This window comes from Carettochelys insculpta, chromosome 6 (genome assembly GCF_033958435.1).
Source record: "Carettochelys insculpta isolate YL-2023 chromosome 6, ASM3395843v1, whole genome shotgun sequence".
Classification (NCBI taxonomy): Eukaryota; Metazoa; Chordata; order Testudines; family Carettochelyidae; genus Carettochelys; species Carettochelys insculpta.
Genome location: NC_134142.1, coordinates 85,244,984 through 85,258,599, shown reverse-complemented (window position 1 = coordinate 85,258,599; position 13,616 = coordinate 85,244,984). Strand labels below are relative to the sequence as shown.

At 40.3% G+C, this 13,616-nt stretch overlaps 1 long non-coding RNA gene across 1 annotated transcript in view; it reads left to right on the top strand.

Moving 5' to 3' along the window:
* Positions 1 to 6,122: 6,122 nt before the first annotated feature.
* LOC142015440 (uncharacterized) overlaps positions 6,123 to 13,616 on the top strand; it is a 71,422-nt gene continuing 63,928 nt past the window's right edge. The window contains exons 1-2 of the long non-coding RNA XR_012646151.1: positions 6,123 to 6,140; positions 11,507 to 11,768. This is a non-coding gene — a long non-coding RNA (uncharacterized LOC142015440). The remainder of the gene's footprint in view (positions 6,141 to 11,506; positions 11,769 to 13,616) is intronic.

The following is a 13,616-nucleotide window of genomic DNA, read 5'->3' as shown; positions in this document are numbered from 1 at the left end:
AGCTCGCTGCTGCGCGGCTCATCCTGACGGGGCTCCTTTTCGAAAGGACCCTGCCTACTTCAAAGTCCCCTTATTCCTATGAGCAGATGGGAATAAGGGGACTTTGAAGTAGGCGGGGTCCTTTTGAAAAGGAGCCCCACTGGGACGAGCTGCGCGGCTGCGAGCCGCGTCAGTTTCGAAGTGCCACAGCCGCCCACATGCTAATGAAGCGCTGAATGTGCATTTCAGCGCTTCATTGGTAAACTCCAAAATGGCCATCTGAGTGGCCATTTTGAAGTTTGGGACTATTGTAGACACGGCCAAATAGTCTACAGAAGAGATGAGTTAGACAACTGGCTAAATCATTGGAGACTTCAATGCAAGGAGTAATGCTACATGACCCAGCTGGACCTTGAGTATAGCAAGTCTTGAGTATAGCAAGTCTTGAGTATAGCAGGTCTTGAGTATAGCAAGTCTTCCCTATTTATATCCTGTAACATTGCATCAACCAATGACATGACAACTCAGTGCTTAATTTGGGTGTATGACTGCTCAGTCTGACAGGCGTAAGCAAAGTGGCTGCTCCTGCAAAAGAGCTAATCCCAACTCCTTTTTTCAATACATCAGCCTGGAGTGTCAGTGGCTCTTCTGGCTAACACTATTTTAGGATTTCCCTTGTCGAATGCTTGGTAGTGGGTACATGCCCAGTCCTACTCAACATCCTGCCTTATGAGTTAATGTATGGATTCTGCAACTGTAGGATCACAGAATCATAAGGGCGGAAGAGATCTCTGGAAGTCATTGAGTACAACCCCCTGCTCAAAGCAGGATCAATCCCAACTAAACCATCCCAGTGAGGGCTTTGTCAAGACAGAACTTAAAGACCTCTAGGGAAGGAGATTCTGTCACCTCCCTAGGTAACCCATTTCAGAGCTTCACAATTCTAAGTGAAATCGTTTTTCATAATCTTCTATGTAGATCTCCCTCACCACTACTTGAGACCACAGCTACTTGCTCTCTCATCTCTTACCACTGGCTACATCAACACTAGCAAGTGTTTTTGGTTTGGTTTTTTGGTTTTGGTTTTGTTTTAAAGTTGGAGATCTTTTGAAAAATCCCACAGGGTGTCTACACACAAAATGTGTTCTCCAGATATTAAATGGGAAGAATGCAGCACTTTTTCCAGGGGCTCTTTCTCTCCCAGATGAGAAAGAGTACCTTTTTCTTAAAGATTCTTTCAGGAAAAAAAATATGTAGATGCCCTTGGGACCGTATTTTTCAAAAGAGCAGTCCTCATGGTGCTGAATTTTTTCATCCCTGGCACATTCTTTTGGAAGAGTTGTGTGGAGTTGTGTAGATGCTCTCTTTTGAAAGAGTGGCTGGATTTTTTTAATCTGCTTTTTTGTGTGTGGACATGCTCTATTGAGAGAAGTTTTTTTCAGAAGGGCTATGTCTACACTAGCCCAAAACTTTATTTCAAAGTTTACTAATGAAGTGCTGAAATACATATTCAGTGCCTCATTAGAATGCGGGCAGCCACATCACTTCGAAATTGATGCAGCTCGCTGCCGCATGGCTTGTCCAGATGGGGCTCCATTTCGAAAGGACCCCGACAACTTTGAAATCCCCTTATTCCTATCATAGTTACCGGGGTCCTTTTCAAACGGAGCCCCGTCTGGATGAGCTGCGCGGCGGCGGCGAACCATGTCAATTTCGAAGTGCCGCAGCCGCCCGCAATCTATTGAGGTGGTGAATATGTATTTCAGTGCTTCATTAGTAAACTTCAAAATGGCCATTTGCATGGCTGTTTCGAAGTTTTGGGCTAGTGTAGACATGTCCAAGAGATCTTATAAAAGAACTTCTTTCGAAGTTCAGATTTTCAGATTCGAAGTTCAGATTTTCTTCGCTAAGCTACTTCCCATGCCAGGTCCAATGTCCTTGACTAACCAATCATAGCCTCTTCTCTCCACCCATGTCTTAGACACAGCCTCCTCCTCCTCCTCCAGCAACAACTCTCACTAATAGTTTATTTCTTCCAAACCCTTCCCCAATCCCTATTTCACCAGGATCCTTTTCCCTTTCCCTTTCCCTTTCTCTGAACAGGAACTCGAATCCACTCTGCATTTGAGTCAGGTGGCTTCTGGGGTGACAGCACTGAGGTCACTGACAGCACAGGAAGATAGGGTCATTGCCCTGAGTTTCAGTTCTCATCCCCTGTGTAGATGCATAGTGCCACCTACCCTCAACACACAGCTTTAATTATTTCATTATTACACTCACATCTCTAGCTCTGAAGTGGAGCATGCACAGTTGCTCTGTGGGTATTGTATATGTGCAATCTGGTCATAGCTATGAGTATTGGGGATGGAACATTTTCATTGAAGATGGAATCTTTGGGTATTTTAGTTGTTAAGCTCTAATAAGCTTCTACTGACCTTGAGATTTTTTAGAGGCTTAAAAACTGGCCAATTTGAAGTAGATTATCACAGGCATGGGAAGTGGCACCTCCCTGATACAAAGGTCATTCTTATGTCACATTTCATCTTCCTGTTACAAAACCTGGGGCTTCTAGAACTTCTCAAAGAAAAAGTAGCTGGATTTTATCATTGCAAAACAATGTATTTTTCTCTATTTTTGTTCTCAGTAGTGCTGAATCCTTTTCAGTAAATGTTCAAAGGATATTCATCATGGGGTATAAAACCAGTGTGGAAAATTTAAGTCAGAAGAATTTTAGTTTGGCAAAGTTATAGGTCACTGATAAAGGATTTAGAAAGGGAAGCTTTTAAGCAACATTAATAATAGGCTGTATTGCCAGACTATCTATAATAGGAATCATGGGCTGATTAAAACTAAAGTGTTGCCCTGTTTATTATCTAGCTATCCCACTGAGGCAACCATGAGATTATATATAAATAGCAGCTAAAGATTAAAAGACAGGTGCACTTTATAATGGCAAACATTATTTTATTGATTCAGTTGATTCCAAAATTTGGCAGTTACTCAAACACACATACACATGTCCTTTGGAATTTGTTACTGTTTTTGTATGGTATCCCAGAGGAATTCCATGTGACAAAAACAAAGAATATTGTTTTATATGATATATTATTTATCTTTATGATAAATTAATGAAAGTATTACACCACTTTATATTGCTTTGCAATTCTGATGACAGGTGCTAGGTTCTAGTCTCTTATATGTCAGGAAGCAGATGCGTTTATTAGAAGACAAATCCCTTTACAAACATTATTTTATAAATAGCAATAACACTAAAGATACAAACAATTAAAGTTGAACATTTTGGCCAGAAGGCAAGTGACTACCAAAAAGCTCCTGTCATATAACAATCTTTTTTTTAAAATAATGTAATGCAATACATAACAAAATCACTGAAGTTCCTAATAAGACACATGCCACCGGTTACTCTAATAGCTTAGTTCTTGCATTGTATCCCTTTTCCCTAGACTTTGTCTATTTTCAATCTATTTATACCAGAAAATGAGAGAAAATGTAATGTTCACCTAGCACATAGTATATTTTGGGGTCTGTCTCAAAATACTTAATAAATAGTAGCACATCCCATTAACATGGTACATGCATTCCTAACGAAAAATGCATATTGAAAAAAAATCCACACAGATTAATATTTTTGCTTTTTATAGAGTGGTTTATGAAGCAAGAGCTATTAATTATGGTGATCATTCCCTTAAAATAACAACAATTGATTAAACAGATATAAAACATTTTTTATTATTTTATTATTAGTAGGATTATAAATCATATATTATTGTGTTTGTTGCTTTTCTCCATAAGGGATTTACTAATAGAGCATTGAATTTACATGCAGAACTATCAAAATGCAGGAACCAACCTGCTCTGCTTTCATATTCAAAGTCAAGTACTCAAAAAGTTTTGTTTCAGATAAACAAGGAAAGAAGGACCAAAACCAATAAAATTGCCATGGAATGCAGAGAAACATAGCATAGTATGTGTGACTCATTTTGTTATAAAAATCTCAAATTAACCCACAGCAATACCTTTAGCAGACATACAAGAAGAGTTAAACATGCTGTGTAATGAAAAATGAATCACTATAGTGTCTCTATAGTTGATAACACAAAATAACCATACACAGCACAGTGCATGACAGTGGTAGTGGAAACTACAGGACAAATCGATGGATCTATATTCATGAAAAGATAGACTAGAGCAGGGGTTAGCAATCCCCAGCATGCATGTCAAGTGTGTCTTGTGAATTGATTGTCAGCGTTTCCCCTCCTTCCTCATGCAGCCAGGAACTTGTTCAAAGCCAGGCTGCCTGTGAATTAACAAAAGACCAGCTAATGTTGTCAACCATCACCTAAACAGTAAAGCTTTGCATCTTTATTTATTAATGAAACTGTTATAAGTCATACTATTAGTGACCTTAAAAATTACCACCAGAACTTAAACCTTACATGGGCTCAAAAGGTCAAGTTTTAGCACTCTGTCTATGAAAGGTTGCTGACCCCTGGCCTAGAGCAATCAGACATCCCATCCAGTTTACTCTTCAGTATCCACAGTTACCAGCTTTGGATATTTGCTTATTGAAAAAGGAAATTCCTCCAATCTCATCATAGTACATCCTGTTAACGTTCTGCTACACTATCCAAGCACATAGCATGTGTACCCAGAGTACTTCCAAAACCTTCTAACTGTCCTTTAAGTTTGGCTTGCTGAATCCTATATTGGCATATTGGATTTAGGCTCCTAGAAATTCCAGAATGAAAAAAAATATAGTGTTACATAACTACCAACAACTGACAGGAAAACAGATTTTTTTTTCGTAGCCTAAGTGACGTGATTTTTTTCATAGCCTAAGTGGCATGATAGCTGAAAGAACTGTAAGGAGCAATTTGTGAAATGGAGCAAGGGCATTACACAGTCTGTGGCAAACTAATAGTTAAAGTCATTCTAGCTTCTTAGAAGTGTTCAAGGTAAGGTCTATAATAGTGATTAGTTGTAAAAAAGAGAGAAAATTAATTTGGGAGGGTTGTGGGCTTGAAGGTTAGGTTAAACCCAGGAATTTTTTGTGTTTACTTTATAGAAGAGGGTGATGAGCAAGGGCTGAAAGTGGTGGTGATCGCTGGCATCAAAATGAAGGAACATAAAAGAGCTAGATGGCAAGAACAGAAGTTCTGACTTCTGTATCTATACATTTACTAATATATTCTGTATTAGCTGTTCTCAGTGGATAAAAGCAACAGTTTAAAATAATAATAGTAGGTACTTCTGTAGCACATTAGACTTCACAAATGTTTTTGATTTACTGGTCATAGAAATGCTGCAATGTCAAGAGCAGAATGTTGCTGCCAATTATTATAAAAGATGAAATGAAAAATAGTTTTGCTAATGGACTATAGCTGATGAATTTTCCTGGACATAAAATACAAGCTGGAGTTTGATTAGGACACCTAAGGTTTATACCTTACAGAAATATTCTGGTAAAACAATGAATCGCGAGGCCCTCAACATTGTCTTTCTGAAAGAAAATCTTGAGGAAAAAACAAAACAAAACAAAACAAAATTCTTCTTTTCTAGTTTGCTATCTGTCTGCAATATAAAGTCATTTCACAGGATTATTTTAAGTATTTTTTTCCAGCTGTGACCTCAGTTCCCTTTAGGTTCACTGTGGGTTATCCTGCAACAGTTTCCTAGTCTCCACGCATTTTCAGTTAAGAAAAAGATTCTTTCGTCAGATTTTGTTACTTAATTAAAGGTCTCTAAACACAAACAATGAGCTTTGAAAGGGAGGGGGCAAAAAAGCACTGTGGGCATCTAACTGTATCAAGAAACTGAAATAAATGTAGCATAGTATATGGAGAGAGACAAGGTGCCATCTAGTGAAGGAAAGAAAAGTGTTTAAAAAATAGAGCTGAAAATATTTTACTGCAGAAATGTTCAGGACAATGAGTTCCATATAAATTGCCTGAGTAAGAGAGGGGGAAATGTCAATGTTATAGTATCTTCTCATTTTAAGTAATGAAAACAGCTGGCATCTCATTATCTCAAATGAACTAACATACCTACATCTTTAGAGAGAAAATATCCGTATTTTCCATGTAGAAGACAAAGAGACATAAAGGAGTAGACTAATGGACTGCCTCTCTTCTAGAGCTCAGGTATCCTTGAACTGTTCTAACCAAACACAAGTCTGCTGTCTAAGCAGCTGTTCTGTGTCCCATACAGTACATTAATTATTAAGAATATTTATTTGCTTATAACACCTTAGGCTCCTTAGTCATGGACCATGAGTTCATTTGCTATACAAACAGAGAACAAAAGACACTCCCTGCCCCTACCCAACTGTAAGGCAAGAGATCATAACTGAATACAAAGAGAAAATGGACTACATGAAAAGAAAGAGACAGCACCGGCCAGCGTGATAGATGGTCTTAGCACACCTGCAGTGTAATCAATGTCCAGTTTTTGCTGACAGCATGGTAAATTAATGTTTTAAGGAAGGATTAAAAGGTGCAGAAATTTATGAGAAGAAAGCACAAAACTGTTTGTTAGAAAATGTAACACGTGGGCAGTGGAGGCTGGCATCATGAGTCAAGCAGTGATGAGCATTGACTGGTAGCAAAGAAGACATGAAGGTAGGATGAGGCTGGATTATGAAAGGCCTCGGAAGTAAACAAGTAGTAAAAGTTCACGTGGTAGTGGTCATCTGTCTTATATGTTTATGGAGCAGTGAAAAAGTCCCTTCCCTTTCAGGATCTATTATTTAGAGTGAGGTGAGTGGTTCATTTACAATGAGATGAGGATAATACTTCATTAAATATTTTTTTTATTTATTTTCTACTAGTAACATGCTCATCACTGTAAACTATTCAGAAGAAAATACTAACCTTTCTCCAAAGAGGATAGATAGAAAGATAGATAGATCAATATACTTATATAGTTTTTATTGGAGTTCATTTGCTAATAAACTAGTCAAAGAGCCTAAGTCAGCACTCATTTTCCTTTTCTTCCGAAATTTGACATATTCTTCCAGTCTCAGAATAGCACTTCTCATGCTATGGATACCCTGACCTGCAGGACAAATTCTATTGCTTGATTTCCTGGGAGTGAATTTAGGTCTTGTGAAGGTGCTTGAAGATGAAAGCTTTCTAATGTGCTTGAGCAGGTACTGGCACAGAATACAGGCAGGTTGTATTGGAATTTCTCTCTGGTGGTAAAAAGTGTTGAGAGACAAAGGCTTTTTAAACCATCTTGATCTTACGAGTTATGAAGGTGAAGAATTTATTTTTATATGAATCTCAAAGAAGACCAGAATTTGGGATGCATATCATTTGGCATGGCAATTAATTAAGACAAAAAGAGAAATAAGTAAATAAATATTTTCCTAATAATCTATATATGAAAGAGCATTAGTTATGGAAGTTAAGAGTCAACATTGTCCTGTCCTGCAGGATGAATTCTATTGCTTGATTACTTGGGACAAAGAGAAAGGAAAAAATAAAGCCACACTTCACTTCCAACTGTATATGTGGAAGATTAGTCCCATAGAGGCAATGAATTTCAGGAAGATGGTATCTGGATTTTTAAGCTAGTCTATAATCTTCATTCTGTATTCTTAATTGAATGCACTTCAATACTTTCACATTTAGCATCTTTTTGGGAAGTACAGTTTTAATTTGTTCTGCAAATTTCCCCATTCTTTGCATTCACCTTATTTTTCCTGGTTATAAAGAATGCCACAGTTGATTTGATCTTTGTTTAATCCCTTTCTGAAATGCCTCTTTGAACTCATGTAATATCACTTCAGTTGTTTCATCTGAGATCTGGTTTCATACTGAAAGATTCATGTGGCTTTATGAGTTAAAAAGATGTGATAAGTTCTAGGAAGAGGCTTCTGTTTATTTCCTAGTCCCATTCATATGATACAGTTCAATTATATAAAAGGTTATGCATTTGAGATATAGTAGGTGTAAATTTTCACTAATTCTTCCTCCTTCTTCATAATTTTACAGGGAGGGGACTCTTCTTCTTACCGCTTGCATGCCTTGCAATAGGTCAGAATTCAGAGTTGTCTGTATTCATAATGGCTGTGTCTACATTAGCAAGTTCTTTCAAAAGATTTTTTGAAATAAGGGGGCTCTTTTGAAAGAGCCCATGGAGTGTCTACACAAATTTTCAGGAAGAAGGGGCCTCCAGAAGGAGAAGTTCCTTCCAGAAGACCACCCCAGGGGCCACGCTTCTACATGTTGTTTTGCAGTCTGAAAGAATGTCTGCTGAACTGCAAATCATGTGACCTTATGCTAATGAGGTACTGGGAATTTACATCCACACCTCATTAGCATTTTCAGGCTGTTTATTAGCATGTCACTTTCTCCAAAAGTGACATGTGTAGAAACAGCCTTTAGGAAAAGCGTCCCCTTTTGAAAGCTTTCTTTGAAAGAAAACATGTGTAGATGCTCTGCAGGGCCCTTCTTTCAAAAGAACAGTTTTTATTTTCAATCCCTGGCCCATTCTTTAGAAAGAGTGGCGTCTGTGTAGACATTCTTTTTCAAAAGAGCAGTTCACTCTTTTGATCTGCTTTTTTGTGTGTGGATGCACTGTTCCAAAAGAAGATCTTCCAGAAGAGATCTTCTTTTGAAAGATCTCTGAAGTGTAGATGTAGCCAATATGCAAATACAGTTGACTTGCAAGATTTCTGTTTAGTTGCATTTTCAATTATTGTAAATTCCTCTACAAACTATGCATGTGACAACTACACATACACACCTCACAGAGCAGGAAGGGACATCAAGAGGTCATCAAGTCCAGTCCCCTACCCTCTTATAAGGATCAAGGATCAAGCATCATCCCAGTTTTTTTGTTTGTTTGTTTTTTAATCTATTTGCCCCAGATCTTTAAATAGCCCTCTCAAGGATTGAGCTCACCACTCTGGGTTTAACAGGCCAATGCTAAAACCACCAAACTATCCCTTCCTGAAAATCTGGGAGGCTACATCTACATGAAAATCCTCTGTTGTCAGACGTCACTGTCGGAATGGATTTCTCAGCAAAACTTCTGTCGACAGACTGCATATACACATAAAAGCAGATCAAAAGAGCAATTTGCTCTATTGACAGAGAGCAACCAGACTGCCCAGCTCTCTCTTGACAGAATGGCTGACTGGAGGCTCTGTGAACAGGCCTTTCTGGTGAACCAGAAGCCCTGTCTATCAACAAGAGGGCCCCAGAATGTCTGCATGGCTAAATTGTTGATAGAACACTGTCTGGAGAGGCATTGTATATCAACAGGGAGAGGTGTAACACTGCCAGAGGATGAGCTGGGTTTTGTCAACTAGCTGTCAATAAAGCACATTTTACGTGTAGACACTCCCCATTTTTCCCTGACAAAATCCCAGTTTTGCTGGAAGAAGACTCCCATGTAGATGTAGCCAGAGAGAATGTAGACCATTCAAAACATCTACTAATGACATTTCATTAGGTAAAAGGTGTTAATAATTTAATTTCAATTTATATATCTAAAGCACAAGTTTCTTGTTTATATGCTTACAGTTCACACACTTTCTCTATGACCTAGTTCCTCAGTTAGGGTTCACGGAGCTTTGTTAATTTACAATATGTATTGACATATCTATTCTCTTTACTTCCTTCTTTGTCAGAATGTTATTGAAATCAGTAGATATTATTGTATTATTGTAAACAAAGCAGTTCCTTAAAAATAAAAAAGTACAGACTACAAGCACATGAACAATAAATATAGATATTACCTTGTATAAATTGGCTCATTTTTGAAAGTTGGTTACTTTATTAGCTTGGTAGATCCAATAACATTAAAGTAGGTATAAGCCAATAACCATTAGAAGAAAATTAGGAATGAATTAGAAGGACTTTCAGAACTGTAACAAGTAACTGGCATTACAGATTAACCAACTCAGAGAATGGCACAGAACTGTGAAGAAAGAAATAATTCATCCCTATTTTTTGTTTTGTAAGTGATGCTACAGACTACATGTCAAGCCTATGCAATTATTTATTTAATCTACAATTAAAAGAACTAACAGAACAGAAAGTGGCATTTCCCATTTCATTATATGTTTTCTCTTCTTAGCTCAACTTTTGTAGAAAAAAGCCCAAGTATGCTGATCATTAAGGACCCTCTTGCACTTTACATAAGAGTAAGGATATTATCCCTTGTTGAAGTATGATAAGTGGAACTGGAGAAATACTGAAGAAAGAGTACCATCTTACAGGAGGGACCTACATTCATAGAATCATAGAATCATAGTCTGGAAAGGACCTCAGAAGGTCATCTATTCCAGCCCCCTGCTTCAAGCAGGATCAACCCCCACTAAGTCATCCCAGTCAGGAACTTGTCAAGCCGGGATTTAAAAACCTCGAGGGATGGAGAATCCATCACCTCTCTAGGTGGGAGTTTAGGAGAAGAAGTCTGAGAATGCAAACTTTGGGCTAGCTCTTGGAAGTGATATGTCGATAAGGAGCAGAATCTCAGAATGTTACGCTGGACTTCAATTTGTTTAATAAAGCCTTGCTATATCACATATTGATAATGAAATAGCCCTGTCTTGTTCAAATTCCCACTTGGGTTTTATAGTTTGGTCTCCTCAAATTCTCCAAGCAAATTAAACTAAATATTTGTCCTATTTTTTTCCAACCTACTGATTCAAGTAAAAGGGACCTCAACTGGCAGAGATGGCACAGGTGGATACATTCTGCCTTGGGGCTCGGAGAGAGAAAGAGCAAGAGCTTTGGGGAGAGCAAGAGCCTAGGGGATGCATTTTCTAACCCTGAGGCTCTTACATTCTGATGGTGTCATAGTACCTGACAGTAACATTCCCCCCCCCAACTTGTTCTTGGGTCCCCTCCAAAGGATACTCAGGAAGGTATGAAATGTCCTTGGGTGTATGTCCCACAGTGAAAGTATGACCTGACCCCAGTGTTATTTGTATTGCCATGCTCTTTTGGGCCTGAACAATCAAAGCACTAGTTCAACAGCCTAGGTAAATCACCTGAACATCCTGTGCTTCCATTTGTCCATTTGTGAAAAGGTCTAATATTAATCTATCAACAGGGATGATAACATACATTTTTTAAAACAGTTAAAGGAATAATTGTTTATTCTACAGTTCATTCAAATGTAACACACTTATTTCTGTTTTCCAGCCAATCCTTATTTTCAGGACTGTGTAGTACATTCTCTAGCTAATAATCCTGTCTTGGTCTAAAACCGTGTTCTATCAGGGGCTGAGGAAAAGGAAGTAAAAACTTCCATTGCAGCTAAATTGACTATAAACTTATTAACAGTTTAGAAAAATTGAAAGATATACATAAATAAAATGTTTAATAACTGAAATGATGCATTAAATGAGATTTTGTGCTTCTCCAGAGAACTCTATTTGCATAATCTAATCTATATGCCTTCTGTGTGCAGTTATTTACTGTATGTTGCAAAAAGTTCATCCATTGGTAGGAATTTCAGTATTTATTCAGGTTTTTTTTAATTCATTTAGTGTGTGAGTGAGGTGAGATGCCAGGATGAGCTACTGCTTTGGAAAAACAAGATTTTTCTTTCTTGAGTGCCTTTCCAACAATATCAAAAAGGGAAACTGGTGAGTTGGAAACAAAAATACTTTATCTTCTTTTTCTTCCGAGGAATTTATTACTGCTGAGAAATCAGTTGGTAAATTATGTCATTTTGCTTCCCTAGTGTTTGGTTACCTCCTGTGATTCAATGTGACTGATGCAAGCTGACAACAGAGATGCCACCCATTGGTATGTGAAGTAGGGTGGAAAAAAAGAAAAAGAAATGGAGGAAGGAGATGGATTTTGCTCAGCATTAAATCATTCTACAAAATAAGCAAGAGGTGGCTTTACTAAGCCAGCAACACAATTATCACTGATTAGCCATCTTGTTGGCACTTATAACAAAGAGGTTGAGGGAACAAGAGACTGAATGATGCTCTCAACTCTAAAGTTGCACCTTTCAGAACAGACTTCAGTTATACCCTCAGACTGAGTGAAAGAAACTTCCCCAGTAGTCAGCTGCTTTACACATGTTCTGTACGGATGAAATATGCTCCAGGGTAGAAGGCCCATATTAGGTTTACATTGAATTTAACATCAAAGTTGAAAGCTGAATGTGGGACTTTAGTGAAGTTTAGGCCCTGCATATCCCTTCTGTGCAAGGTCGAATTTTAAGCTAGGTATATAAATAGAGCTTTTCATTCATCAATATGTAAATCTGGAACTTTTCTTAAGCAGCAATTAAAGCAATTATACTTTAAAGTTAGTGATGAAGGAAGTTCAGAGTAACTGGAAAAGGAGACAGAGAACTGTCTTGCATTGCCAGTTTATCTCCAGATCTGTAGCAACATGGGGGAAAAAAAAAAGGTTTGACACTGATGCTATGGTGGGTGTGTTGAGATTGCTGCATTTATTTTGCTCATTTCATTCTGGATTCTCATGTCTCCACTGATGTAGCGCTGGCTAAAGTGTAGATGAGTTATTAGCATAGTAGCTGTGTCTACACGTGCACGCTACTTCGAAGTAGCGGCACTAACTTCGAAATAGCGCCCGTCGCGGATACACGCGTCGGGCGCTATTTCGAAGTTAACTTCGACGTTAGGCGGCGAGACGTCGAAGTCGCTAACCCCATGAGGAGATAGGAATAGCACCCTACTTCGACGTTCAACGTCGAAGTAGGGACAGTGTAGACGATCCGCGTCCCGCAACGTCGAAATTGCTGGGTCCTCCATGGCAGCCATCAGCTGGGGGGTTGAGAGACGCTCTCTCCAGCCCCTCAGCTCACTGGTGGCCGCATGGAGCGGCCCCTTAAAGGTCCCCTTCCCCGCCCTGACTCTGCAGGAAGCTGAGGCAACGTGCAGGCTGCAGCCTGCACACGCGGGCAGCCTGCAGAGCCCTCAGCCCACCACACAGCGGCGATGGCGAGCCAGGAGCCCCCCCAGCGCCCCCAGGGGAGCCCCCCCAAGGGGAGCCAGGGCACCCAGCCCAGCCAGAGGGCCACCCAGTCTGGGAAGCGGCAGCGGGGCCCCTCCTGGATGGAGGCCGAGCTGCGGGACCTGCTGGGGCTCTGGAGCGAGGAGGAGGTGCTCCAGGTAATGGGGAGCAAGAGGCAGAACGCAGATGCATTCGCTCGGCTGGCCGACGGCCTGGCTGCCCGGGGTCACCCTGCCCGCACTCCGGACCATGTCTGGAGTAAGGTGAAGGAGCTGCGGCAGGGTTATGCCCGGGCCAGGGATGCAGCCAGCCGATCTGGGGCCGCCCCCGTCACTTGCCCCTTTTACAGGGAGCTCAGGGACATCCTGGGCTCCCGGCACACCTCCTCCCCTCCGGCCACCCTTGACACCTCGGCTGACGAGCCCCAGCAGGCCCTGCAGCCGGAGTCCGACCCGGAGGCAAGCCCTGCACCCCGAGGGGGCCCCCCCCGGAGGCCATCCCCGGGACATCACGGCAGGAGGAGGAGGAGGAGGAGGGGGGGGGGCTCCTCCTCCGCAGAATCCAGCCTGCAGATCCTCCTCCTGCCATCCCGGAGCAGCAGCAGGGCCTCCGACCCCCGGGGATCTCCGGACCATGGGAGCGGACCCACAGGTAGGTACCCCT